Here is a 25561-nt window from a genome sequence, read left to right on the forward strand (position 1 = left end):
ACCACTCATTCACCAGATATATTGTTGACCACCTACTGTGTACCGGGCACCATTCTTACAGGGGAAAGGGGGTGAAAACAGCTGCAAACAAAACAGATCATCTCTATGACACCACAGATGTTGTAGTCTAATAAGGAAAATGAGTCAGTGGAACAAATAAAAATCCTGTCAACACAAATAGTTTAGGTAAACAAAATTACATCTAAGAATTCAGGATATGAAAAAAGTGAACTTCGAGAAACGATGGAGGCTGACTGGATGCTGACAGTTGTTGAGTAGGTGACGTCAGAGAAATGGTGCGGTAAGGAGCAATACCGATAAATCTCCCCAAAAATTCAACAAGATCTTCAACCAGAAACAAAAAAAATCTCTCCTTGGAGCCTCCAGAAGTTTCACACTAAACGTGAAGTACTATCAACAAAACCACCCTCAGATGCCATTAAGGAAAAGGAAATCGAGTATCATGGATACAAAAGACAGGTACCACAGAGAGATGAGGAAAAATCTATGGAGAAAAAATTTAATATATTGGAAACCTTTGAGCTAAATGACAGAGAATTTAAAATAGAAATCCTAAAAATACTCAGAGTATATACAAGAAAACACAGAAAGGCAATTTAGGGAGCTCAGAAAACAACTCAATGAACACAAAGAATATATTACCAAGGAAACTGAAACTATAAAAACAAATCAGAGATGAAAAACTCAATTCACGAGATGAAAAACAAGGTAACAAGCTTAGCTAATAGAACAAGCCAGATAGAAGGTAGGATTAGTGAAATAGAAGACAAGCAAATTGAGGCACAACAGAGAGAAGAAGAAAGAGACTCAAAAATTTAAAAAAAATGAGAAAGCCCTACAGGAATTGTCTGATTCCATCAAAAAGAATAATATAAGAATAATAGGTATATCAGAGGGAGAAAAGAGAGAAAATGGAATGGAGAACACACTCAAACAAATAATAGATGAGAACTTCCCAAGCCTGTGGAAAGAACTAAAGCCTCAAATTCAAGAAGCAAACAGAACTCCGAATTTTCTTAACCCCAACAAACCTACTCCAAGACACATCATAATGAAATTGGCACAAACCAACAACAAAGAAAAAATTCTCATGGCAGCCAGAGAAAAGAATATAACATATAAAGGAAGGTCCATTAGATTATCATCAGATTTCTCAACAGAAACTCTACAAGCTAGAAGAGAGTGGACCCCAATATTTAAAGTCCTGAAAGAGAGGAACTTTCAGCCAAGAATACTATACCCATCAAAGCTATCCTTCAAATACAAAGGAGAAATAAAAACATTCGCAGATACAGAAAAGATGAGGGAATTTACCATCAGAAAACCCCCACTCCAGGAAATACTAAAGGGGGTTTTCCAACCAGATATAAAGAACAAAACAAAATAAAACCACAAGTAAAAGCTCCAGCAAGAACACAAGAAAACCAAATTTAAACTGTGACAACAAAAAAAAAGGGGGGGGAGAGGACGGAGATTAACAGTAGCAAAGGACGATGGAGTGCAAAAGTACTCACAAGATAGTGTACTACAATAAACAGGGTAGGAACCCTTTTCATTACTTAATGGTAACCACCCTTGAAAAAACTACCACAGAAGCACATAATTTAAAAAAGATAGCAACAGAGAAAAGATGTATGGAATACAACCAAACAAAAACAAAGGATAGAAAAACGAAAGAGAAGAATCAAACAAGACACAAAACTAACAGAAAGCAATGTATAAAATGGCAATAGGGAACCCACAAGTGTCAATAATTACACTAAATGTAAATGGATTAAACTCACCAATAAAAAGGCACAGAGTACAGAAAGGATTAAAAAAGAAAATCCAACTGTATGCTGCCTACAAGAAACTCATCTAAGCAACAAGGATAAAAACAAATTCAAAGTAAAAGGCTGGAAAAACAATACTCCAAGCAAATAACATCCAAAAAAAAAGCAGGCGTAGCAATACTCATATCTGATAATGCTGACTACAAGACAGCAAAAGTACTCAGAGACAAAAATGAAATCATCATTTCATAATGATTAAGGGGACCCTGAATCAAGAAGACATAACAATTCTTAATATATATGTATCAAACCAAGGAGCACCAAATATATAAGACAGATACTTATTGACCTTAAAACAAAAACTGACAAAAATATAATCATACTTGGAGACCTCAATACATTGTTGATGGCTCTAGATAGTTCATCCAAACAGAAAATCAATAAAGATATACTGGCTTAAACAAAACACTAGAGCACCTGGATATGATAGACATCTACAGGACATTCCATCCCAAAGTGACAGAGTATACATTTTTCTCAACTGTACATGGATCATTCTCAAGAACTGACCATATGTTGGGCCCCAAAAATAACATCAGCAAATTCAGAAAAATCGAAGTTGTACCAAGCATATTTTCTGATCATAAAGCCTTGAAACTGGAATTCAACTGCAAAAAAGAGGGAAAAAACCCCACAAATTGTGCAAACTAAACAACATACTTTTAAAAAATGAATGAGTCAAAGAAGAAATAAGCGCAGAGATCAAAAGATATATACAGACAAATGAAAATAACAATACGACATATCAATCTATGGGATGCAGCAAAAGCAGTGATGAGAGGGAAGTTCATTTCACTTCAGGCCTATATGAACAAACAAGAGAGAGCCCAACTGAACCACTTAACTTCACACCTTAAGGAACTGGAAAAAGAAGAACAAAGACAACCCAAAACCAGCCAAAGAAAGGAGATAATAAAAATCAGAGCAGAAATAAATGAAATATAGAACAGAAAAACTAGAGAAAAAATTAATAGAACAAGGAGCTGGTTCTTTGAAAAGATCAACAAAATTAACAAACCCTTGGCAAGACCCATCCAAGAAAAAAGAGAAGGGACTCATATAAACAAAATCCAAAATGAAAGAGGAGAAAACCATGGATATCATAGATATACAAAGAACTATTATAGAATTCAATGAAAAACTTTATGCCACTAAATTCAACAATCTAGAAGAAATGGATAAATTCCTAGAACAATACAACCTTCCTAGACTGAGTCATGAAGAAACAGAAAGCCTAAACAGACCAATTAGTAGGAAAGAAATAGAAAAAACTATTAAAAACCTCCCCAAAAATAAAAGTCCAGGCCCAGACAGTTATACTAGTGAATTCTATCAAACATTCAAAGAAGACTTGGTTCCTATTCTACTCAAAGTCTTCCAAAAAATTGAAGAAGAAGCAATACTTTCAAACACATTTTATGAGGCCAACATAACCCTCATACCGAAACCAGACAAGGATGGCACAAAGAAAGAAAACTACAGACCAATATCTCTAATGAATACAGATGCTAAAATACTAAACAAAATACTAGCAAATCAAATACAACAACATATTAAAAAAATAATACATCATGATCAAGTGGGATTCATCTCAGAATCTCAAGGATGGTTCAACATATGTAAAACGGTTAACGTAATACACCATATCAACAAAACAAAGAACAAAAACCACATGATCTTATCAATCGATCCAGAAAAGGCATTCGATAAAATACAACACAATTTTATGTTTAAGACTCTCAACAAAATGGGTATAGAACAACGGTTCTCAACCTGTGGGTCGCGACCCTGGCAGGGGTCGAACGACCAAAACACAGGGGTCGCCTAAAGCCATCGGAAATTATTGTTTCTAGTAGTCTTTTTGTAGATTCTTTGGGGTTTTTGATGTATAGGATCATATCATCATTAAAAAGTGATACCTTTACTTCTTCCTTTCTGATATGAATGCCTTTTATTTCTTTGTCTTGTCTGATTGCTCTGGCTAGAACCTCTAGCACCACATTAAATAAGAGTGGAGAGAGTGGACAACCCTGTCTTGTTCCTGATTTATATGCCTTTCTATATGCCAACAATGAAACATTTGAGAACGAACTCAAAAAAATAATCCCCTTCACGATTGCAACAACAACAAAAAAAATACCTAGGAATACATAACAAAGAATGTAAAGGACCTATATGATGAAAACTATAAAGCATTGTTAAGGGAAATCAAAAAAGATACAATAAGATGGAAGAATATTCCTTGTTCTTGGATAGGAAGACTAAATATAATCAAGATGGCCATACTACCCAAAACAATTTATAAATTTAATGCAATTCCCATCAAAATTCCAATGACATTTTTTAAAGAAATGGAACAAAAAATCATCAGATTTATATGGAATTATAAAAAAAACCCAAATAACCAAAGCAATCCTAAAGAAAAAGAATGAAGCTGGGGGCATTACAATACCTGACTTCAAACTATATTATAAAGCCACGACAATCAAAATAGCATGGTATTGGCAGAAAAATAGACACTCAGACCGATGGAAAAGAATAGAAAGTCCAGAAATAAAACCATATATATATAGTCAAATAATTTTTGATAAAGGGGCCAACAACACACAATGGAGAAAAGAAAGCCTCTTCAACAAATGGTGCTGGGAAAACTGGAAAGCCACATGTAAAAGAATGAAACTCGACTCCAGTTTGTCCCCTTGTACTAAAATTAATTCAAAATGGATCAAAGACCTAAATATAAGATCTGAAACAATAAAGTACATAGAAGAAGACATAGATTCTAAACTCATGGACCTTGGTTTTAAAGAGCATTTTATGAATTTGACTCCAAAGGCAAGGGAAGTGAAGGCAAAAATAAATGAATGGCACTACATCAGACTAAGAAGTTTTTGCTCAGCAAGAGAAACTGACAACAAAATAAACAGACAGCCAACTAAATGGGAAATGATATTTTCAAACAACAGCTCACATAAGGGCCTAATATTCAAAGTATACAAAGAATTCATAAAACTCAACAACAAACAATCCAATAAAAAAATGGGAAGAGGACATGAACAGACACTTCTCCCAGGAAGAAATACAAATGGCCAACAGATATATGAAAAGATGCTCATCTTCATTAGTTATTAAAGAAATGCAAATCAAAACTGCAATGAGATGCCCCCTCACACCTGTTAGATTAGCTATTATTAACAAGACAGGTAATAGCAAATTTTGGAGAGGCTGTGGAGAAAAAGGAACTCTCATTCACTGTTGGTGGGAATGTAAAGTAGTACAACCACTATGGAAGAAAGTATGGTGGTTCCTCAAAAAACTGCAAATAGAACTACCTTATGACCCAGCAATCCCTCTACTGGGTATATACCCCCAAAACTCAGAAACATTGATACATAAAGACACATGTAGCCCCATGTTCATTGCAGCATTGTTCACACAGTGGCGAAGACATGGAAACAACCAAAAAGCCCTTCAATAGAAGACTGGATAAAGAAGATGTGGCACATATACACTATGGAATACTACTCAGCCATAAGAAATGATGACATCGGAATATTTACAACAAAATGGTGGGATCTTGATAACATTATACAGAGTGAAATAAGTAAATCAGAAAAAACCAAGAACTGCATTATTCCATACGTAGGTGGGATATAAAAATGAGACTAAGAGACATGGACAAGAGTGTGGTGGTTGGGGGGGAGGGTAAGGGGGAGGGAGAGGGGCACAAAGAAAACTAGATAGAAGGTAATGGAGGACAATCTGACTTTGGGTGATGGGTATGCAACATAATTGATCAACAAGATAACCTGGACATGTTTTCTTTGAACATATGTACCCTGATTTATTGATGTCACCTTAGTAAAATTAATAATAAATAAATAAATAGAAAAAAAAAAGAACTTCATATCAGTGAAAAAAGGATGAATTATTCAATAACTTGGAACAAGGGCTTACCATGTGGAAAAGAATGAAATTTTATAATTCATTCTTTTATGCAACTAAACAACTAGAAGAAAATGCAGATGAGCATTTTTGTGATCACAATAGACTAGAAAGCCTAAGGATGCCAAAGGCCCAAATGGGAAGAGAGGGTTCTCATGTCTGATCCTATGAAAATGGGACATTTCTTTTTTCTATTTTTTTTAATTTTGAAGAGTTTTATTAGAGGAGATTTATTAAATACGCCAGCCACATATGGATGACAGGGGCATCTGCAGGCTCAAATTGTGCAGCCCAAAAAAACAGTTCAGGGGCTGCTTATATACCCTTGATCACATGCGGGTGGGGGAGAGCATGACATTATGGCACAATCATTAACAAGGTTATAACATTTGTCTAGGGGATACACAGAAACATTAAGACTTTCAAGGTAACACAATCAAAGGTATTTACAAATCTTTCAGGGTTCATCTTCCCTCACTAGCCTAGAGGTATTTTACCCTCAAGATTCCAGGGAGGGGGAGGAACTACAATTATGCAAGGTGGTATGTAAATTCTGTCTCCCATTGAAAGAAGTTTCTCAGTTAACCTTTATTTTAGATTTAAAACTGAATGAATGACCCGGCCCTGGCCGGTTAGCTTAGTGGTAGAGCATCGGCCTGGCATGCAGGAGTCCCGAGTTCAATTCCCAGCCAGGGCACACAGGAGAAGCGCCCATCTGCTTCTCCACCCCTCCTCCTCTCCTTCTTTTCTGTCTCTCTCTTCCTCTCTCACAGCCAAGGCTCCATTGGAGCAAAGTTGGCCCAAGCGCTGAGGATGGCTCTGTGGCCTCTGCCTCAGGCGCTAGAATGGTCCTGGTTGCAACAGAGTGATGCCCCAGATGAGCAGAGCATCGCCCCCTGGTGGGCATGCCAGGTGGATCCCGGTCGGGCACATGCAGGAGTCTGTCTGTCTGCCTCCCTGTTTCCAACTTCAGAAAAATACAAAAAAAACACACACAAAAAAAACCCTGAATGACCCATTGTTCTTGCAAGCCAGAAACTTCTACCTTCTTCTCCCTTCCCTCCCTAAAGGAAGGACGGGACAGGAAAGCCTGACCTTTTCTCTCAGAATATTAATATCAATTTTTCAGCTTTTTGGTACCTTACAACATCCCCACTGGTTCTATTTCCTAAGTCAAATCCTTGAATTAATTTACTGAAGAGTATGAGGCTGCTGTCTAGGGATACTAACTTATAACATGTAACAGATATTTAACAGACAGGAACAAACCTTGCTATAGAATTGATTAAACATGGTACAAGACAATATTAAAGTCAGAGGACTAATTGCCCCAGACAATAGGATTGTTAGCTAGGGTGACTAATTACACATTCTTTGAAAACCAGTTTTCTGACTGTTCAAATTCTTTTTTTTCTCTGTACAAATCTCCTACAACCTGCACAAACCTTCTGCAACTTACATAAACCTTTAACTTTCATAAAATTTCTTATCCAGAAATAACTGGCCTTCACAACAACCTGCTTTTTCCTTTTTCTTTCAAAAGTATTTCTATACCTTATACCTTCTATTATCAAAACCATACAATTCCTTTCTAGTCAGAACTCTTGATTTTAAAAATCTTAACCTTTAGCCCTGGCCGGTTGGCTCAGTGGTAGAGCATCGGCCTGGCATGCAGGAGTCCTGGGTTCGATTCCCGGCCAGGGCACACAGGAGAAGCGCCCATCTGCTTCTCCACTCCTCCTCCTCTCCTTCCTCTCTGTCTCTCTCTTCCCCTCCCGCAGCCAAGGCTCCATTGGAGCAAAGTTTGCCCGGGCGCTGAGGATGGCTCTGTGGCCTCTGCCTCAGGCGCTAGAATGGCTCTGGTTGCAGCAGAGCTACGCCCCGGATGGGCAGAACATCGCCCCCTGGTGGGCATGCCAGGTGGATCCTGGTCGGGCGCATGCGGGAGTCTGTCTGATTGTCTCCCTGTTTCCAGCTTCGGAAAACTACAAAAAAAAAAAAAAATCTTAACCTTTAGTGACAATTAAGTTGGCTTTCGTTTACCCTAGTTCCCCTTTTCCCAAAGTCTGATAAAAAGAAGTCCTTAGTGAGTTTTTCATACATCCGCCATACGTAGATGTAAAGCCAGTAGCCGCGGCCACCATCACAGCCGCCTGGGCCAGGCAGGTTCGCATTGGATTCAGACAGTCGGCAAAGAAACAACAGAGCCAAAAGCTGGTGGGCCATCATCTTTAATTCTAGCTTGCACCCGGCGGGCAAGTAAAAACACACACTGGGCTCCAAAACCCACTCATTCAGTGCTCACAAAGCTACTGACTTATCTGAGTTTCCTAGAATCAAAGGTTTCTAGCTCGCTAGCCTTATTCTCCTCAGTTCCCCATCTCCTTCCTTCTCCCTGCACAAACTCTGCACAAAATGGCTTCTCACTCAGCACTCCACCATCTTGGCTGCTTCTCCTGGCCTCCTCCACATGGCCTCCTTCTGCTCTCTGCTCTCTAATGCTAATCTCAGGAACCAAGAGAGCAAGCTCCCGGTCTGCCCCACTTTATAGTGCAGAAATCAAAACCTTTAATCCAATATATAAAATAGGGAAGTCTCTAATACAAAGTCACTTATCTGGGGCATGATGGAATTGCACCATCCCACATCAAAAAGGGTGGGAAAGGTTAGTCCTAAAACCAAGCCCCAGGCTACAGGGATCCTGCTTGCCGACAGCCCGCCCCCAACACACATTAATATCACCTGGGCAACAGGCCTCCATGTGGGCACTGACATCTTTAACAAAGTGAGAATAATATATTTTATCTGCCCAACAGTAGATCAACCAGCTTCTGGTTTGTGGTTGGGGTAGGGCATGCCGTTTTCTACCTTAGCAGCAGTGGGAGTTGTCAGGATCATAGTGTGTGGACCTGTCCACGTGAAAGTCAGTCTTTGGGTGATATAATGCTGGATCTCCTGGACAGTCTTTGAAATGTTTGCTGAGTAACCTGTAAATCCTGCACTTACTTAGGGAAAAGGTGGTTACATTTCTTTTACTATTTGATTCATGCATTTTACTTGCCTGGACCTTTTGGTACCTGTGGGCACAATGTAACTTCAAATTAGTTTCTAATTATTATTGGGTTCCTTTCTTACTGGCCAAATCCTTTTTCTAATTGGTTTCGAATAAACCTTTGGCAATAAGGGTCCCAAGACCCCACTGGTTCTGGGTGGCATCTATTCACTTGAATTACTATGTTCTGAGGCAGTCTGGAAAAATATACAATTAACAATAAAATTCAAATAGCTAATGTTAACAAATACTATAACAAGCATTTCAATACAATAAAATGACTAAAGCCTACTAGATTATTAAACAAAAATAAAATTCTAATATAACAGGATTCAAAATAAAATTCTTACATTCACAAATGTTCTTAACATGTTAACGTAATTTCACTAAGTCTGAAAAATGTTCTTAAAGAACAGGAGTTACACATATTCAGGAAAAGTCCACAAGGCATTGGAGTTGTAGTCACATTTCTACACTTTGCAGCTAGAGTTTAAGTCCTAGTGACCACTGCTTCTAGCTGGAATTAGGAGCAGGTCCCAGCCTACAATAGGCATGGGGCATTGAGACAGGAGGAATAAAGGAGGCACTATACATTAAATAAAGCAATAAAACCAGACTGTCAATACCCACAGTAAAGGTCTTCGAGAGATAAATAAACTCAAATATTCAGGCAAGGCATAGTAGATGGACCTTGTGTTCACAAGAAATGAGATCAGTTTTTCTGCTACTAGGAAGAAATACCTTAGGCTCGTGAAACGGTGTCATGAGATGGGGCCAATGGCCGGCTTTGGGCACCTTTTAGCCTTCAGTGGCAAATCCCGGCATGCAAAGTCAGGTCACAGGTGGCTGGAGCAAGGCTAGAAGAGGCTGAACCCTCCCTCAATGGAGCAAGGGGGCAGCTTACCTTCTTGTGTCCCTCGAAAATGGGACATTTCTGCCTAGGAAGGAAACACACCTGTGTATCAGATAGAAAATCTTTTAACAAAATGCCAATTGCATAAAAATGTCCATTAGTATTCAAAATGCAAATTTAAAAAATTTTATCATTTACATCTCTCAGAAAGTTAGAGAATAGGTTTGGTGTGAGTCATTCAGGCATGAGTATATTGCAAATTTTATAAACTAATACTTTTCTGGAGAGACTAAAACAGGAGAGGTATCAAAAACCTTATAGTGGGGCCTGGAAATTTCACTTGAAGAGATTTACAGAATGAGACAAGAATGCAAAGATATATGTAGCGAGGCTGCCTATATTGTTTATAGTACTCAAAACAAAACCTGGAAAAGAACACAAAGGCTTAAGTATGGCACATACTTTACCTCACACTCATTAAAAATGACAACTGAGCCTGATGAGGCGGTGGCACAGCAGATAGAGCATCGGACTGGGATGCGGAGGACCCAGGTTCAAGACCCCGAGGTCTCCAGCTTGAGCGCGGACTCATCTGGCTTGAGCAAAAAAAAGAAAAAGCTCACCAGCTTGGACCCAAGGTCGCTGGCTTGAGCAAGGGGTTACTCGGTCTGCTGAAGGCCCACAATCAAGGCACATATGAGAAAGCAATCAATGAACAACTAAGATGTCACAATGAAAAACTGGTGATTGATGCTTCTCATCTCTCTCCATTCCTGTCTGTCCCTATCCCTCTGACTCTCTCTCTGTCCCTGTAAAAAAAAAAAAAGACAACTGAGCTATTTTTTAAAATTGATATAAGTAGATGTTTTTAAAATACTACATTTTTTAAAGAGGTCTATTTTCCATGTTAAGTAGTACTTACATGGATAAGAAATATTTATAAAAAACGACGGAGCTTAAAATTGGGTATTTTAAATCCCATACCAAATGTATTCACAACTAATTTTTTTAAAAGCAAATGGAGAAAAGGACAGTAACACCCATATCTTTAAGATCAAAGAGTTTCTGTGTTCACAACATATACACCCCGACCTGCAGATTTTTACTATTTGCAAATATTTTTTTCCTTTCTGCTCCTCTGAATTTTCCAGTTGTCCCACAATGGCCTTTTTAAATTTTATTTAATTTATTTATTTTGGTAAGAGAAAAAAAATTGCTTAAAAAGGAGAGAATAAGATTCCCCAAGATAGAAAAACTGCACAGGGTTGGCCTCATTCCTACCAAGAAACTGGTCGAAGGGAGCTCCCGCCGCGCCCCTCCAATGGGGAATCAGTGGGAGCGCACTAGAGTGCGGTTTGCACAAAGGGCAGGTGCAGCAGGCTGGAGCCTCCGCACCTGGCCAGCACCCCAGACTGCCTCCCGCGCCCTCGGACCCTGGCCGCCGCGCCACGCTCGCCCTCCTGGGTCCGGAGACAGGTGGCGGAAGGGCCGCGTCAGAACACTCTCGGCTCCGGGGTTCCCCGCACCACCCGGCCTGGCCCAACCCGGCTCCAGGCCCGAGGGGCACACCTGGAGCAAACGGCTCCAGCTAACCTCCGCCACCTCACTTCGCGCGGCGGAACAAAGCTCCTCCAGCCGGGTCTCCACTGGCGCTGGCTCCCCACCAGACACATCGCGTCCGTCCGCCGCACTCACCCCGCCCAGCACAAGCCGGAACCGCCAGAGTAGACACCATCCCGCCTGCCGAATCCCGGAGACGCAGGACTACATTTCCCACAAGGCTGCGGGCTGGGCGCGTGTGCGTGAGGGGGCGCATGCGCAAACTCGAGTTGGGCGGGACGGGGATGACGGTTCTAGCCCTTGGCGGACAGGCAGCCTGCGGGAGCCCTGGTTTTGTGGCTGGAGTCAGGCCTTACTTTGACGACCATAAAGAAGCCCTTCCTTAGAGTCTGAAAGTGTCTGCCAGTGGCAGTCAACCTGGTCCCTACCACCCACTAGTGGGCGTTTCAGCTTTCATGGTGGGCGGTAGCAGAGCAACCAAAGTATAAATAAGATTTAACTATAGTAAGTTTTTTTTATTTATTCATTTTTAGAGAGGAGAGAGAGAGAGACAGAGAGAGAGAAGGGGGGAGGAGCTGAAAGCATCAACTCCCATATGTGCCTTGACCAGGCAAGCCCAGGGTTTCGAACCGGCGACCTCAGCATTTCCAGGTCGACACTTTATCCACTGCACCACCACAGGTCGGGCCAGTAAGTTGTTTTTTAAAGATTTATTCTGCCAAACAGCGAAAACTCTACATAAAGTACTTGTAAGTTATTATTATATACTTTAACTTGCTGTAACTCTGCTTTATAAATTATATAAAGTAAAGTTACTTCCCTATTTTATAAATCACCATTACTGTGGAACCAGTGGGCGGTTAGAAAATTTTACTACTGACAGAGATACAAAAGTGGGCAGTAGGTATAAAAAGGTTGACTACTCCTGGCTAATCCATGAGGAACAGAGAAGGCAGTGAAGTGCCTGGTAGAGTCCCTTGAAGAGTTGTCAGAAGAATGAGCAGAATAGGTAGCAACATCTGGGGTACATGGCAGGTACTCCACGAATGGTGGTGACTGTACCCGCTCCCAGCTCAGCTCAGCGGCAAGCACTATACTGAGGGCTTCAAAATTATCACTGTAGAAAAATGTGGACAAAACCTGCATTCAAATGTATGAGCAGTGTGCGTTTCAGCTCATTCTGCTGCTGGAACTTGAAGAAGTACATGATTTTGGGGGCCCAATATCATAGCTTAGTGGGTCATATTTGGTTTTCCTCTGAGCCCACTTTTCTGCTAGGCCTGATCCCTGGGCCCGGTTCTTGGCCTATTGAGTTTAGTTTTAGCAAGAATCTTGCTACATCAATTTAGAATACCCATTCTCAATATCTGATCAAATTCCTAATCTCTTACACTTAATGTGTAAATCCTTGGTCTGCCTTTTAGCAAGAATCCTGTTAGGTCAGTTTGAGCAAGATTTTTTTTTTTTTTTTTTTTTTTTGACAGAGACAGGGATATACAGGAAGGGAAAGAAACAAGAAGCATCAAGTCTTTTTTGCGGCTCCTTAGTTATTCATTGATTGATTTCTCACATGTGCCTTGAGGGGGGAGGGGCTATAACAGAGCTAGTGACCCCTTGCTCAAGCCAGCGACCATGGGGTCATGTCTATGACCCCACGCTCAAGCCAGTGACCCTGTGCTCAAACCAGATGAGCCTGTGCCTGAGCCGTGACCTTTGGGTTTTGAACCTGGGTCCTCCATGTTCCAGTTTGATGCTCTATCCACTGCACCACTGCCTGGTCAGGCTAAGCAAGAATTCTTAAATTTACTGTCTACTTTGGTAATTTGGCCTACACTCAGCCTCCTAATCTGCTTGTTGCTGTAAATCTCCAGCCGTGTTTGCTGTAATGGGAGTTGAGTTTGGTTGTATGAAGCCTCTCTCCTCTATTGCAATAGTAGTGGAGAAAATAATGTTTTTATCGTCTTTAGTTTCCAACTCTGTTTCTCTTGAGAACTGTCTGAACTATTTCAAAATATTGAAAAACATGAAAATCTTCACAATTTATTTAATTAAGCTAATGTAACCTAGATAACACCAGGAGAAGTAAAAAATCTATCACTGCACTAAGACAAATACCTTGAACCAAACAGTTTCTCCAAGAGTACAAGGGCGCCTGACCAGGCGGTGGCGCAGTGGATAGAGCGTCAGACTGGGATGTGGAAGACCCAGGTTCGAGACCCTGAGGTCGCCAGCTTGAGCGTGGGCTCATCTGGTTTGAGCAAAAATTCACCAGCTTGGACCCAAGGTCTCTGGCTCCAGCAAGGGGTTACTCGGTCTGCTGAAGGCCCGTGGTCAAGGCACATATGAGAAAGCAATCAATGAACAACTAAGGTGTCGCAGTGCACAACGAAAAAACTAATGATTGATGCTTCTCATCTCTCTGTCCCTGTCTATCCCTCACTCTGACTCTCTCTCTGTCTCTGTAAAAAAATAAAATAAAATAAATAAAAATAATTAATTAAAAAAAAGAGTACAAGGGCAATCTTACAATAGAAATTATTACATGAACATATTTATTATACTTGTTCTGGTAGAGAAATGTTCCTTGATAACACTCAAAACATAGAGTGTGCAATTTCCAAACAAGTAGGCATTCAGTATGAGATCTGGAAGAGGGACAAAGAAACAAATTAAAAAACAAACAAAAAATCCAACAACCCAGAAACAAAAATTCAAACAAATAAAAAGTACATAAGAAAACTTTGAACCTGACCAGGCAACAGCACAGTGGATAGATCATTGGCCTGGGACACAGAGGACCCGGGTTTGAAACCCAGAGGTCGCTGGTTTGAGTGTGGGCTCATATGGCTTGAGCACAGGCTCACCAACTTGAGTGGGGGGGTTGCTGGCTTCAGCGTGACACCATGGTTGCTGGCATGAAGTCCAAGGTTGCTGGCTTGAGCGAGGGGGCACTGGCTCAACTATAGCCACCACCTCCCCCCCATCAAGGCACATATGAGAAAGCAATCAATGAACAACTAAAGTGCCACAATGAAGAAATGATGCTTCTCATCGCTCTCTTTTCCTGTCTGTTCCTCTCTCTGTCTGTCTCTCTCTCTCTCTCTCTCTTTTGCTAGGAAAAAAGAAAAGAAAATGTTGGCCCTGGCCAGTTGGCTAAGCAGTCGAGTGTCAGCCTAGCATGTGGAAGTCCCAGTCAGGGCACACAGAAGAAGCAACCATCTGCTTTTCCATCCGTCCCCCCAACCCTCTCTCTTCTACTCCCACAGCCATGGCTCGATTAGTTTGAGCAAGTTAGCCCTGGGAGCTAAGGATGGCTTCAAGGCCTCACCTCAGGCATGAAAATAGTTCAGTTGCCAAGCAATGGAGCAGTGGCCCCTGATTGCCACAGACCAGCACAGCTCCTAATAACGGTGTGGAATTAAAGAAATATACTCATCAAGAAAAAATGGGAGAGACCTGAAGATAGCATCAGAGTAGGCAGACGCACAGACTCCTAGCTCACACCACCGAACTGGATTATGAACTAATTTATGAACAATCAGCGTGAAAAACCAAATCTGGACAACAAGAACAGCTCTCAAAAACCAAGGAGCAAAGAAGAAGCTACAGTGAACCTGGTAGGGAGTGCCTGAATCTCCCCTGCTTACAAGAATAGAGGGGGGAGGGTGAGGCTGAAAGCCCAAGAGGGATCTCACTCCAAGGAAAAGAGCAGAAAATACTGCTCACAGCCACTTGCCTGGCGACCAGGGAACAAGGGGTGTGAAAGGGCCAGCTGGTCTTCCAAAAAGAAAGGGGGGAGAGAGAGACAGACGGTAAGGGGCAGAGGAATGCAGGAGAGGACCTGAAAAGCTGACTGATTCAGTGCGGGAGGTGGCCATAGATGGGGGAGGGGCTGATCCTTCCACAAGAGAGAATACAAAGTGCTTCCAGGTCACAGATCTCCAGACACCTCTCCAGCTCCAATTAGTGCAAAAAGACACAGCTGAAAACAAGAAGTAGGGATGAGGGACAGTAACTCAGGTCTCCATGGAGATCTGAGATACAACTCCCCCTACTGAAGCTGAGAAAGCAACCCACCCCCAGAGAGATTAACTGGCAGAGCTCAGATTACACCCACCACATTCCTGGATACAAATTCAAATGAGCCCCCCGCTGAGATCAGCAAACAAGACAATCACCTATAAAGAAAATAAACAAATCAAGACTTCAAAGTGGCCCAAATCTGAATGTGGATTACAAATAATACCTGATGCCGACCCAAGAAGACCTAGAAATAACACAATTGAAAACTGGAGGCAGACAACACCAAGCCTAGACTCAACCAGGTCGACAAACAAAACACCCAAATACATAGATATGAGAAGACAGAGAAGTGCAATCCAAGAGAAACATCCAGGAAATGAACTGAGTGATATGGAAATAACCAAACTTCCAGATGCGGAGTTCAAAATAATAATTGTAAGGATGCTTAGGGATCTTAGAACAACAATGGATGGTCATTACAAACACCTAAATAAAGAAATAGCAAGTATAAAAAAGGATATTGAAATATAACAAAGAATCAGTTGGAGATGACAAATACAATATGAGAAATGAAGACCACAATGGAATGAATTAAAAACAGGATGGATAGAGCTGAGGATCAAATCAGCGAGTTGGAGGACAACTTGAATGAAGGCATAAAAGCAGAGAAGAAAAAAGAAAAGAGACTCAAAAAGTCTGAGGAAACTCTTAGAGAGCTGTGACAACATAAAGAGACATAACATCCACATCATAGGGGTTCCTGAAGAAGAAGAGAAAGAACAAGGGATAGAGACTTTGTTCAATCATATCATAGCTGAAAACTTCCCTAAATTAATGCAGGAGAAACTCTCGCAAATTCAAGAAACACAGAGACCTCCATTAAAAAGAAACCCAAAGAAACTTACACCAAGACACATCATAATTAAAATACCAAAGCTAAGTGATAGAGAAAATATTAAAAGCTGCAAGAGAGCCTGACCAGGTGGTGGCGCAGTGGATAGAGCTTCGGACTGGAATGCGGAAGGACTCAGGTTCGAGACCCCAAGGTCGCCAGCTTGAGTGCGGGCTCATCTGGCTTGAGCAAAGAGCTCACCAGCTTAGACCCAAGGTCGCTGACTCCAGCAGGGGGTTACTCGGTCTGCTGAAGGCCCTCGGTCAAGGCACATGTGAGAAAGCAATCAATGAACAACTAAGAAGTCGCAACGTGCAACGAGAAACTGATGATTGATGCTTCTCATCTCTCTCCGTTCCTGTCTGTCTGTCTGTCCCTGTCTATCTCTGCCTCTGTAAAAAAAAAAAAAAAAAAAGCTGCAAGAGAAAAAAAGGCTATCACCTACAAAGGAGTCCCCATAAGGATGACTTCCGAATTCTCAACAGAAACACTTAAGGCCAGAAGAGAATGTAAAGAAATGTTCAGCCTGACCTGTGGTGGTGCAGTGGGATAAAGCATCGACCTGGAACATTGAGGTTGCTGGCTCAAAACCCTGGGCTTATCTGGTCAAGGCACATGTGGGAGTTGATGCTTCCTGCTCCTCCCCTTTCTCTCTCTCTCTCTCTCTCCCCCCTCTCTCTAAAAATCAATAAATAAAATATAAAAATATAATAATAAAAAATAAAAAAAAGAAATGTTCAAAGTAATGCAGAACAAGAGCCTACAATCAAGACTATCCAGCAAGGCTATCGTTTAAAATTGAAGGAGAAATAAAAAGCTTTCCAGACCAAAAAAACCCTCAAGTAATTCATTACAACCAAACCAATGCTGCAGGAAATATTAAGGGGCATGGTGTAAACAGGTCAAAGTAGGAAAAGAATATAGCAAAAGAGGAATACAGCTTCAAAGAATAAAATGGCAATAAACAACTACATATCAATAATAACCTTAAATGTAAATGGATTGAATGATCCAATCAAAAGACATAGGGTAGCAAAATGGATAAGAAAACAGGACCCATACATATGCTGTCTACAAGAGACACACCTTAAAACAAAAGACACACATAGACTGAAGATAAAAGGATGGGAAAAAACATTTTATGCAAATGGAAATGAAAAAAGCTGGGTTAGCAATACTTATATCAGACAAAATGGACTTTAAAACAAAGAATATAGTAAGCGATAAGAAGGCCACTACATAATGATAAAGAGAGCAATCCAACAGGCAGGTATAACTATTATAAATATCTATGCACCTAATATAGGAGAACCTAAATATATAAAGCAGACTTCTATAAATATAAAGGGCGAGATCAACAGCAATACTATAATAGTTGGGGATTTCAATACCCCACTAACATCACTAGATAGATCCTCAAGAAAGAAAATTAACAAAGAAACAGTAGACTTAAAGGACACACTAGATCAACTCAATTTAATAGACATCTTCAAAACCTTTCACCCTAAAGCAGCAGAATATACATTCTTTTCAAGTGCTCATGGTACATTCTCTAGGATAGACCACATATTAGGGCACAAAAGTGGTCTCAACAAATTTAAAAAGATTGAAATCATATCAAGCACTTTCTCAGATCACAATGATATGAAACTAGAAATCAACCACAACAGAAAAGCTAAAAAATTCTCAAACATATGGAAACTAAATAGCAGGTTGTTAAATAATAAGTGGATTAAGAATGAGATCAAAGAAGAAATTTAAAAATTCCTAAAAACAAATGATAATGAGCATACAACAACTCAAAATTTATGAGACACAGCAAAAGCAGTACTGAGAGGGAAGTTCATAGCACTATAAGCACACTTTAAGAAACTAGAAAAACTCAAATAAACAACTTAACCCTGCATCTAAAAGAACTAGAAAAAGAGCAGCAAGTAAAGCCCAAATGTAGTAGAAGGAAGGAAATAATAAAGATCAGAGCAAAAATAAATGACATAGAGGCTAAAGAAACAATACAGAGGATCAATGAAACTAGGAGCTGGTTCTTTGAAAAGGTAAACAAGATTGATGAATCTTTAACTAGACTCACCAAGAAAAAAAAAGAGAGGGCTCAAATAAATAAAATTAGAAATGAGAGTGGAGAATAACAACTGACACAACAGAAATATAAAATATTGTAAGAAAATATTATGAAGAACTGTATGACAAAAATTAGACAACCTAGATGAAATGGATAAATTCCTTGAAACATACAATCTTCCAAAAATCAATCTGGAAGAATCAGAAAACCTAGACAGACCGATTACACCAAATGAGATCGAAACAGTATCAAAAAACTCCCAACAAACAAAAGTCCTAGGCCTGATGGCTTCAGAAGTGAATTCTACCAAATATTCAAAGAAGAACTAACTCCTATCCTTCTCAAGCTCTTTCAAAAAATTCAAGAGGAAGGAAAACTTCCAAGCTCCTTTTATAAGGCGAGTAAAATTCTGATTCCAATACCAGGCAAAGACAACACAAAGAAAGAAAACTACAGGCCAATATCCCTGATGAATATAGATGCTGAGATCCTCAACAAAATATTAGCAAACCAGATCCAACAATATATGGAAAAAATCATACCCCATGATCAAGTGGGATTTATTCTAGGGAGGCAAGGCTGGTACAATATTCGCAAATCAATCAATGTGATTCATCACATAAACAAAGGAAGGAGAAAAACCACGTAATAATTTCAATAGATGCAGAAAAAGCATTTGATAAAATCCAGCACCCATTCATGATCAAAACTCTCAACAAAGTGGGAATACAGGGAACATACTTCATGATAAAAGCCATCTATGACAAACCCACAGCCAACATCATACTCAATGGGCAAAAATTAAAAGCAATCCCCTTAAGATCAGGAACAAAGCAGGGGTGCGCCCTTTCACCACTCTTATTCAACATAATCCTGGAAGTCCTAGCCACAGCAATCAGACAAGAAGAAGAAATAAAAGGCATTCAAGTTGGAAAAGAAGAAGTAAAGCTATCATTATTTGCAGATGATATGATATTGTATATAGAAAACCCTAAAGTCTCAGTCAAAAAACTACTGGACCTGATAAATGAATTCAGCAAATTGGCAGAATATAAAATTAATACTCAGAAATCAGAGGCATTTTTATACGCCAACAATGAACAGTCAGAACGAGAAATTATGGAAACAATCCCCTTCACTACAACCAAAAAAATAAAGTACCTAGGAGTACATTTAACCAAGGAGACTAAAGACTTGTACTCGGAAAATTATAAAACATTGATAAAAGAAATCAAGGAAGATACAAACAAGTGGAAGCATATACCGTGCTCATGGTTAGGAAGAATAAACATCATTAAAATGTCTATATTACCCAAAGCAATCTATAAATTCAATGCAATACCAATTAAAATACCAATGACATACTTTAAAGATATAGATCACATATTCCTAAAATTTATATGGCACCAAAAAAAAAACAACAAACAAACCACGAATAGCCTCAGCAATCTTAAAAAAGATGAATAAAGTGGGAGGTATCACATTTCCTGATATCAAGTTATATTATAAGGCCATTGTACTCAAAACAGCCTGGTACTGGCATAAGAACAGGCATATAGATCATTGGAACAGAACAGAGAACCCAGAAATAAACCCACAGCTCTATGGACAACTGATATTTGACAAAGGAAGTAAGGGCATACAATGGAGTAAAGACAGCCTCTTTAACAAATGATGTTGGGAAAATGGGACAGCTACCTGCAAAAAAATGAAACTAGACAACCAACTTACACCATTCACAAAAATAAACTCAATATGCATAAGAGACTTAAATGTAAGATGTGAAACCATAAGCATCTTAGAAGAAAACATAGGCAGTAAGCTCTCTGACATCTCTCACAGCGATATATTTGCTGATTTATCTCTAGGGGCAAGTGAAATAAAAGACAGGATAAACAAATGGGACTATATCAAACTAAAAAGCTTTTGCATAGCCAAAGACAATAAGAACAGAATAAAAAGACAAACTACACAATGGGAGAACGTATTTGTCAGTATGTCTGATAAGGGGTTAATAACCAACATTTATAAAGAACTTGTAAATCTCAACACCAGAAAGACAAACAATCCAATAAAAAAATGGGAAAAAGAAATGAGTAGATACTTCTCCAAAGAGGACATACAGATGGCCAATAGGCATATGAAAAAATGCTCAACATCACTAATCATTAGAGAAATGCAAATTAAAACCACAATGAGATACCACCTCACACCAGTCAGACTGGCACTCATCAACAAAACAACACAGAATAAGTGCTGGCGAGGATGTGGAGAAAGGAGAACCCTCCTGCCCTGCTGGTGGGAATGCAGACTGGTGCAGCCTCTGTGGAAAACAGTATGGAGATTCCTCAAAAAATTGAAAATTGAACTGCCTTTTGACCCAGCTATCCCACTTTTAGGAATATACCCCAAGAACACCATAGCACTGTATGAAAAGAAGAAATGCACCCCCATGTTTATGGCAGCATTGTTCACAATAGTGAAGATCTGGAAACAACCCAAGTGTCCGTCAGAGGATGAGTGGATTAAAAGCTTTGTAACATATATATTATGGAATACTACTCAGCAATAAGAAATGATGACATCGGATCATTTACAATTACATGATTGGACCTTGATAACATATGGAGTGAAATAACTAAACCAGAAAAAACTAAGAATTATATGAACCCATACATAGATGGGACATAAAAATTAGACTCAGAGACATGGACAAGAATGTGATGGTAATGGGGGGTGGGGGGGGATGGGGGAGGGGGTGAGGAAGGAGAGAGAGGGAGTAGGGGGAGGGGACGGGCACAAAGAAAACCAGATAGAAGGTGACAGAAGACAATTTGACTTTGGGTGAGGAGTATGCAGCAAAATCAAATGTCAAAATAATCTGGAGATGTTTTCTCAGAACATATGTACCCTGATTTATCAAGTCACTGCATTAAAATTAATAAAAACAAGATAAAAAAAAGAAAAAATGGGACGGGAAGGACTCTTCAAATGCTGATGGCAATATCCGAGTGCCCCATAGACCCAGTTTGCTTTATTATATAGCCATATGCAAATCAAGGAAGTCCTTGATACAAAGTTACACACCCAAGGCTTAAAACAGGAACTCTCCCAAGGCATAGACAGGATGCATTAGTGAAATCTACCAACATCTGAAAACAAACAGAGTCAGAGGAAGGGCATGTAAATTGCTTCCAGCAAGTCAAGGAAGCAAGTGAAGTGGGTGCAAATACTCAGCTTCATAGCCAATATGGAGGTTAAGGGGGGAGAACTTAGCCTTTTGTTAAGCCTCGAGTCTACAAAGGCTTTTTGCCATTTACGGTTCACAACATATCCCCCTTTACTTTTTTATTTTTAATTTGTGTGTTGAGATTTGCACTCATCTGATTTTCTAGTTTCCCTGATTCTAATTTGGAGACAGACTGAAAAAATACAGAACAAACACAAAATTAGTACAGTCAATGCTAACAGATACCCAAACAAACATTCTAATACATAACAGTGATTAAAGCCTTTAAGCAAATTCTTGGCCAATATAACAAGAATCTATAAAAGAGTAATGTCCTTTGTAGCATGCACCGGGTATAATAACAGACGTCAGAGACTTTCAGGAATATAGATGTTTCTTTATTGGCCAGTTTAACCTGCGCAGGGGCGATTTCCCAGGTGTCCGGAGACACCTTACTCACAAGGAGATACAATTGGGAATCGCGCCTGGCGCTTACAGCTAGTTCCTTATATATCCTAAGTAAGGAAGCATAATACAGAAGCAGATGTGGTGGTTACCTATCCACTAAGGGGGCTGCACATAGCATAGCAACAGAGGCTGGGTCTAGCTCATTGGCGAGTTCCAAACATAAACTTCTGATAAGGGTCTTTAATCAATGGAATGCAAACGTTTGTCTTTCTTTGTTCTCAGCCTCACAGGGTCCCTATCTGTCTCTGCTTCTTGAACGACCTTGGGCATGGTGTTCCTAACAGAATGGGAGCAGGACCTGCCTGTAACCCTAAAGTTCCCTGTTCCATCAGTGCCCTACCTATATCCTATTATTTTAGATATTCTGATCTTCTCTTGGTCCTTACATCCTTAACATGTTCACCAAGTCCAAGTTGGCACCAACATCATTCCAAATCTCTGCAAATGCAACCCAACCCCAGTTCAGTCTATCAAAAGCTGTCACAGGAGCAGAAGTCTAGGAAACACATCCAGGAAAAGTCCACATCGCACTGGAATTGCTATCACACTTCCACACTCTCCAAAGTCTCAATGACCACTGCTTCTAGCTGGTAATGATTTAGGTAGACTGGAAAAGCCATCTGCAGCATATGTGGAGATGGAGCTTCTGTTCTTCTCAGCCTGGAGAGATGAGACCAGGTTGCTTTTCCCTGGACCTTTGCAACCGTGGTGTGGTAAAGAGAACCTTGGGATACACTAAGCTGGGTGGTAGAGGTAAATTTGTAAGTTGGCAAAAAAGGAAAAAAGGAGCTCTAAATTAGGAGTAGGTCCTAGCCTAAAATATGAGTGGGGCATTGAGGCAGGAGGAATAAAGGAAACACTATATATAAAACAAAGCAGCAGAAAATAGGACTATCAACACCCACAACAGAGATTTTCGAGGGAAGAATAAAAAATTTGAATATTCAGGCAAGACATAGTAAGTGGCATTTGTGTAAATGAGATTAGTTTACTTGCTACTTGGAAGAAATACCCTAGGCTTGTCCACAGTGACATAGATAGGGCTGACAGCCCTGGGCATTTCAGCCTTCAGTAGCAAATCCCAGCATTCTGGGCAAGGTTAGGTCACAGGTGGCTGGAGCAGGGCTGGAAGAGACTGAACCCTCCCTTAGAGGAGTGAGGGGGAAGCCTACCTTCCAGTGTCCCTTCTTCCTCACAGCAAAGGCATGTAAGCCTGGCAGGCTTTGGTTCAATGACCTTCCTTTCCACTATTAAAGCAGGGCCCAGATAGAGTCCTATGAGGCCTCGTTGGGGCATTGGAACCTTTGAGAGTGCATGCCAAGAGCTAGTACTTCACCTGATCTCTTTTGGGCTTTTTTTGCCTCTTGGTCATTATAGACCTTAAAGCCATACTTAGAAGATCTCGCTGAGGGGTTTGAGGATCCCCATTGCCTATATAAACCTCTTCCATATATCTGGAGCTATTTGGAAAAAGACAAAACAGTATTATTAGCTGGATTAAATAAAAGAGGGTAGAAGTTTGCAGGAGAAAAAGATTTGGCATCTCCTGTTCATCAGCATTCAAAAGAATTTTTTTTTAAGTAAAAAGCATGATAAGGTAAACCCATAGGAGTTTCAGGATATGACTCCCCCTTTTATATCTTTTTAAATTGATTTTAAAATATTTGCTGGGTATATTTTAATAATACCTTGACTTTAAAGATTGTAAGAAATACCCGTAATTTGAAACGTTTGACAAAATATAGTAAATGCTTTTGCTATATATGCAGGAGCATTGTCAGTTTTAATCACATTAAGAAGTCTAATAATAGAAAATGCATATAAACAATGAGTTATAACATGCTTAGCAGCCTCTCCTGTTCTAGCAGAGGCTATTATAAATCCAGAATAAGTATCCATTGTAATGTGGACAAAGAACTGTTTGCCAAATGAAGGTATATGAGTAACATTCATTTGCCAAAGTTGTCTTGGTAGGAGTCTTTGAGGGTTAACTCCAAATGAAGGGACAGATTGTATGTAGTATAGGACACCTTGGACAGGATTTAACAATCTTCCGTGTTGCTTCCCTAGAAAGTTGAAACTGTTTATACAGGGCTGCAGGGTTTTGGTGATGAATAGCATGAGACTGAATTGGTTGATTTGTCAAGGTTGCTTCAATAATTTTCTTTTGGGTAGCTTGATCAACAAGGGCATTCCCTTGCGCTGAAGCTTCAGGGAGCATGGAGTGAACTCAAATATGTCTTATAAAACATGGAGCTCTATGTTGACATATAAGTCTTTGAAGAAGGAGAAACTGCTGAAATAGTTTATTAGCAGTTGTCTCTAATACAGCAGTCTCTATAGTGGAAACAACCATAAGTAAATATTTGCTGTCTGTATATAGATTAAAGGAGAAACATGGCAAATGCTGAAAAGCCATGATAATGGTATGTAATTCTAGTCTTTGAGTTGATTTTAAGTTGACTGTTTCAGTATAAAGTTGTCTATTGATTATTAAGCCTGCTATTCCTGAGCTGGATTCGTCAGTAAAGATTGTAGGTGTTTCGGGAATGGGCTCATTAACGATTGTTTTAGGAAATACAAATGTAGTAATTAATGAAAATTGAACTATTTTATCAGCTGGGTAGTGAGAATCAATTTGGCCTGTGAAATTTGCAAAAGCTATTTGCCATTTAGTGGAAGTTTCCTAGAGCCATTGTTGTTGATTCTTTGAAAAAAGGAACAATAATTTGAGGCTCAAAACCTATAAATTGTAAGAGTCGCTTACGCCCCTTGATAATCAAGGAGGCAACAAGATTAAAATATGGAGATAATGGCCCTGGCTGGTTGGCTCAGTGGTAGAGCATCGGCCTGGCGTGTGGGGGACCCGGGTTCGATTCCTGACCAGGGCACATAGAAGAAGCGTCCATTTGCTTCTCCACTCCCCTCCTTCCTCTCTGTCTCTCTCTTCCCCTCCTGCAGCCAAGGCTCCATTGGAGCACAGATGGCCCGGGCACTGGGGATGGCTCCTTGGCCTCTGCCCCAGGCGCTAGAGTGGCTCTGGTCGTGGCAGAGCGATGCCCTGGAGGGGCAGAGCATCGCTCCCTGGTGGGCAGAGCATCGCCCCTGGTGGGCATGCCGGGTGGATCCCGGTCGGTCACGTGCGGGAGTCTGTCTGACTGTCTCTCCCCGTTTCCAGCTTCAGAAAAATACAAAAATATATATATATGGAGATAAGGCCCTGGCCAGTTGACTCAGTGGTAGAGCATCGGCCTGGTGTGCAGAAGTCCTGGGTTCGATTCCCGGCCAGGGCACATAGGAGAAGTGCCCATCTACTTCTCCACCCCTCCCCCTCTCCTTCCTCTCTGTCTCTCTCTTCCCCTCCTGCAGCGAGGCTCCATTGGAGCAAAGATGGCCTGGGCCCTGGGGATGGCTCCTTGGCCTCTGCCCCAGGCTCTAGAGTGGCTCTGGTCGCAACAGAGTGACGCCCCAGAGGGGCAGAATATCGCCCCCTGGTGGGCAGAGCATCGCCCCTGGTGGGCGTGCCAGGTGGATCCCGGTCGGGCGCATGCGGGAGTCTGTCTGACTGTCTCTCCCCGTTTCCAGCTTCAGAAGGATACAAAAAAA

The 25561-nt window shown here is 40.5% G+C and overlaps 1 protein-coding gene across 1 annotated transcript in view; it reads right to left on the minus strand.

The window, feature by feature from the left end:
• The window catches only part of LOC136329969 (zinc finger protein 845-like), a 46189-nt gene extending 34721 nt beyond the window's left edge, over positions 1-11468 (minus strand). Inside the window, 2 exon segments of the mRNA XM_066266518.1 lie at positions 9592-9788; positions 11399-11468. The gene's annotated coding sequence lies outside the window, so the exon portion shown is untranslated.
• Between the last annotated feature and the right edge of the window lie 14093 nt (positions 11469-25561).

This window comes from Saccopteryx bilineata, chromosome 1 (genome assembly GCF_036850765.1).
Source record: "Saccopteryx bilineata isolate mSacBil1 chromosome 1, mSacBil1_pri_phased_curated, whole genome shotgun sequence".
NCBI classification, from domain to species: domain Eukaryota; kingdom Metazoa; phylum Chordata; class Mammalia; order Chiroptera; family Emballonuridae; genus Saccopteryx; species Saccopteryx bilineata.